Consider the following 5,232-nt stretch of genomic DNA (forward strand, 5'->3'; position numbering starts at 1 on the left):
TGGGATTCATTAGATATGTGCGTACAAGTAGGGATCATTCAGTACTGCCATCGGTAGAATGGCGCAAATGGAAACTAGAGACCCCCCACTATTGTACCGGCAAATAAGCTCTTTCATTCATTGACTTATTGACGGATTTCGTGATTGCTCTCCATGCACAAGGGCTCCCCGGTATATATTTGATCATACTTGCTTGGTCATTCATCACACCGAAGAAAATGTTTGTTTATGCACGTTGTATAAGCGTTGAAAAAGAAACGGAATTAACAAGTGAGGCACCGAACTGACAAGCATCGGTGTGAAGCCAGTGCTGACTTTGATAATTTTATTAAATTGGCCCTCAATTGAATTACGCGGGGTTATTTACTATCTTGCTCCTGTAGCAATGCGGCTAGCCTAGTCAAGAGCCGAACTCATAGAACGAATGTTGAGCTAAGCGCTGCACCCTGCTGCATATTTGAGATTGATTAGCAAAGAATAAGCACACCGCAAACTCGTGTTGAAGGTGTCTAAACAAACGACAGCTGCTCAACAAAGCCGTAAAATATGTCTTCGTTACTAAAGTAATAGGCATAAATATATAACATAATTCAATACGTGGTGTCTAGGGACTAGGAACATCCGTATATTTAGACCAAAATTGTCTTGAGAATATTACGTTATAGAAAATATCAAAGTAGTGCTAAATGTACCAAGTAATCCTGCTTGAAGATAGAGAAGGCGTACAAGCTATCTGTCTGTACCTAGGCACATTACAATGAGTCTTATTGCTGTCTGCGGTGCGAATGAAAAATATAATCAGAGTTTAAAAGTGAAAATAAAGTTTCTATGGTGATTTGATGTCCTCAGTGCACGTTAGGGCAGACAACTTCTTATTTTCTTTACTATTTCAGACAATTTTCTAAACACTCAAATAGTGTAAAGAAAAAAAATATTTTATAGGTTATAGGTTATTGTTTTTTTGTTATTGTTTGTTTAAATAGGTTATTGTTTTTTTAGAAAGATCTGCTTGAGCGGAAAACAATAATCTCACAACATAGCAATGAAGCCGTCAAATGCTTCATCAGAACTTAATTTTGCCCCGACCTTTCACAAGGCTTGAATGCCGAGAGTGACGTACTTCACTAGAGTACGATAATCATCTCTCTCACGGACTAATGCAAGCGTCTCTTGTAAATATAATAACTTACCAGCTGCATCACTCACATAGCGATGCGGATTTGATGTTTTCGCTCAAAGACAGGAGCTATTGATTGTAGACAATGTCTTGCGTGTTACTGATTATTATTGGATCTATTGTGCGCGCTGCCTGCGATCCGTTTCCAGTACCGAACAACGAAAGCGAAGGTAAGTTTTTCTAATCGTGATAAATTGTTCGCCAATGCATTAGGTATTTTACTTTTGGGTATACGCGTATCAATGTTCAATATATAATGCGAGTGTTTGTGGTTAAGAATACTAACTGCACGCTGCAAATAAAAAAAGTTAAGAACTGAAGTTATTCATATTTTTAATCATCAAGCTAACCTAAAAAGGCGGAATTCATGGGAAGTTGAAAGCTTGAAGAGATGAAATATTCGGTAACAAGGGTTGACGTTGGAGCCGGGGTTTGTAATTGGTACAGTTGCTAAATTTTTACTACCTTTTTTTCAAGTGTGCACAGCAGAGCAGCGACACCCCTGTTCACGAGTTTTTCAATAATATAATAATACCTAGGGTTTAACGTCCCAAAACCACTATATGATTATGAGAGACGCCGTAGTGGAGGGCTCCGGAAATTTTGACCACCTGGGGTTCTTTAACGTGCACCTAAATCTAAGTACACCGGCCTCTAACATTTTCGCCTCCATCGAAAATGCAGCCGCCGCGGCCGGGATTCGATCCCGCGACCTTCGGGTCAGCAGTCGAGCGCCATAACCACTAGACCACCGTGGCGGGGTACGAGTTTTTCAAACTAGGTAGAGTGTTTAATGTATTCAATAAGCAGACTCTTCTTTATCGGAACTCTAACCCTTTCTTTATAGGGGACTATGGTGGCTCTGCAGCCGCTGTAGATTTCTTCCAGTATTTTTATACATGGTTCGCGTACAGCCTCAATCCATAGCGCCTGCATAACTGCTGGGATTTCTACCGAATAAAATGCTTGCTGGGCCCTTTATGGGTCTTAAAGATAACGCTATTATTTATTGACCAAGTTAGACGAAACTGCACAGACTTGCTCAGCTTTTTTAACTGATTCTGACCTTCAATTATGTATAAAGTAAGTCAAGTAGTGGACGAGATAATAGGTAATCGCATTGAATTGTTGGCTGAAACAATAAAAATATATCTGCTAAACACGACGCTCTTCTTAACAATCAAATGGATGCTAGAATAGTGCCACGTTGCAAGCAGTTTGAAACGGAGCAGGTAATTTTTAACTTGCAGCACATTGAAGCTCTGTGCTTGCTCATGAGTAAGGAAGGACATTTAAAATAAAACAAACAATTGGTGCCACAAGTGACAAGCCAAATTTGAGCGTTGCCAACATTGCCTATTTATGCTTATTGAGCAAAATAAATTATATCTCTACAATCCAGGTCCAAATATATTCATTCAGCAAACAAGCAAAGTTGGCCAAAAGCTGTGTTCTCAGAAAAAAAATTAATCATTCTAGGCCTGCACGGAAGTCAGTGCAGTCACAACGAAAGCTGCAGAAGGGGCATTTCTAGAGCCCGTTGAAAACTGTTTTGGGGCGACTACTGCGAAATTCGTAGCAATGTATCCACTAAGCGCTAAATCATCAGAAGTTTGCGCAGTAGGGAAGTACCAACTATGCCAGTATTCATCATTTTGCGAGGGAAATGAGGTACCCACTACGCGCATGTAAGGCCATGTGTGCGCTCTGTTGATGCTGTAGCTGATGATGCTGAAGAAATACGGCTAGGCCCATTGTAATGGGTAGGAAGCTTTAAATGACGGACACTTTACATATTTCAAATTTTGTGACGCCTGGTGTTATTTTACTCGTCTAACACTCTATATTACATATGTTAACGTGATTAGTTGCCCGTGCCTCTCACTTCCCTTTCCCACAAGCCTTGCTACACTATACTGTACCAGGTTATGCAATGCTCTGCTAGCGTGCCTGGTTAGCCGAGTGGCTAGGACGCTCGCATTCGGATGAGGGTACGCGGGTTCGAATCCCGCCTCGTGAAGAATGTTTTTTTCGGCAAGAATTTTTCTCTTTCTTTCCGTCTCTCTGTTTCGCCCTTTCTTTCTCTCTGTCTTTCTGTACTCGTTCCCATGTAGCCGCGCAACGGCACACACCCGTTAGGACAATGATAGTTTTCTGTGATCGACTCGCAAGGAGCGATTTGCTACACAGCTTTGCTTTTAAAAGGCCGTTTTGTTCACGATTTTCAGCCCTCGAAGACCCATGTCCCCCCTTTATGGAGCCCCGACACGGTGTCTTAGCAGCTGAAGTGTCGTGCTGCTAAGCTTCAGTAAGCGAGTTTGATTCCCCGTTGCGGCAGCCACATTCTGATAAGCGTGAGGTTGCAAAGTACCCTTGTACGTAGGCTTAGGTGTGCGTTAAATAATTCAAAGTGGTGTAAATTACTCCTGATACTGCTCATCTGTCCCTACTACTGTATGCTCAATAATGGCATCGTCGGATTGGTACGTAATATTAGAGTACATCTTTTTAGCTTCTTACATAGTGCGCTTGGTATTTGACACAATGGAACATTTAAATACGGTGGGCCATTCATTTTGCTTAAGCAGGGCTGACAATATTTAATACGCTAGACCAGGTTTGCGGAGCATACTACTACGAAATTATTAAAATGTGTTAAGCGAACTAAAGTGAACTTTAGCCTCATGTCTACAAACATCCAAGGTAACGTACGATACACGGGAAACATGAAAATATGACGCACTTAGTAAATATAATAATAATAATAATATCACAGGTTTACCGTCCCAAAATAATAAATATAGGGAAACATTGAGATAAGTATGTATTACACAATAAAAATAAGAGTTTCTAATATAGTACCAAACGTGCCTGAATCAAGTGCTGCCAGTCACAGCGAATTCAATGGAACATTGTCGTTGGGAAGAAAACTCCTTTGATATGTTTTATTTGGGCGCGAATAATAGAGCCATAAGCCACCGCGGTACAATAAATTTGCTGTACACAAAAGTAGTACGAATACTGACGTCTGTCCACGTCTTCATCCCTTACTCATTGTCAGAATTCAGAGCGACTGTTCCCCTACTCCGGTTGCCCGTGAAGCTACAGATGCACCACATCGTATTGTTATTACCTAAACGCGTCATGCCTAGCTGATGCGTTTCTCGCAGCCTGATGATATATTACATCACTGATACTGTTTCTCGTTTGTTCCAGCAAACAGAACGTATTGGAGCCAGTTGGGAAAGTCTCAGATTGAGAAGACTTTGGCGAGAGAAGAGATTAGGAATCGTGCCAAGTTCGTGATTCTCTTCCTCGGAGATGGAATGGGCGTCAGCACGGTGACCGCTGCTAGAATTTACAAGGGTCAATTTAAGAATCAAAGTGGCGAGGAGACTGTGCTTTCATGGGAAGAATTTCCGTACGTGTCACTGTCAAAGACCTATGGTCTGGATGCGCAGACCTCTGATTCAGCAAACTCTGCTACAGCCTACCTGTGTGGAGTTAAGGCCAATATTGGTACTGTTGGAGTGGACTCCACTGTCAAGGTCAGTAGTGAGTGCATCTGAGCCAGCGTTGTCGCAACATGAATACCAGATGTCTTTTCAGAACTTGTTTCTAGTGATTGGGGCCACATTAATTTGGGGAAATATGGTAGACATATGCTGCAATTCGCCATAGTTTGCTGCCGTCGTATATTACCATGCTGCATGTTGCGCTGCTAACCTCAAGAATGCGGGTTCAGTTCTCAGTCACTGGGGCCGCACTTCGATTGGGGTGAAGTGCAAAAACTCCCTCGTGCTTCGATTTAAGTGCACGTTCAAGAAACTCGAGTGGCCTAAATTAATCCGGCGTCCGTAAGTGCGGCCTTTTTCGTAATCAGTGTGAATTTAGGCCGGTAAAATCCAAATAATTATTATCATTATTCAACAAACCGGCATAGTGAGTACGAAAAACGAAACTATTTTATGACTAAACAAGATCCCAGTCGGAATCGTCTGTGGAAACATATTTTGAAAGCATGTCGGTTAGGGTTTCCTTGCAGTCGCAGAGCT

Source organism: Rhipicephalus sanguineus, chromosome 7 (assembly GCF_013339695.2).
Source record: "Rhipicephalus sanguineus isolate Rsan-2018 chromosome 7, BIME_Rsan_1.4, whole genome shotgun sequence".
NCBI classification, from domain to species: domain Eukaryota; kingdom Metazoa; phylum Arthropoda; class Arachnida; order Ixodida; family Ixodidae; genus Rhipicephalus; species Rhipicephalus sanguineus.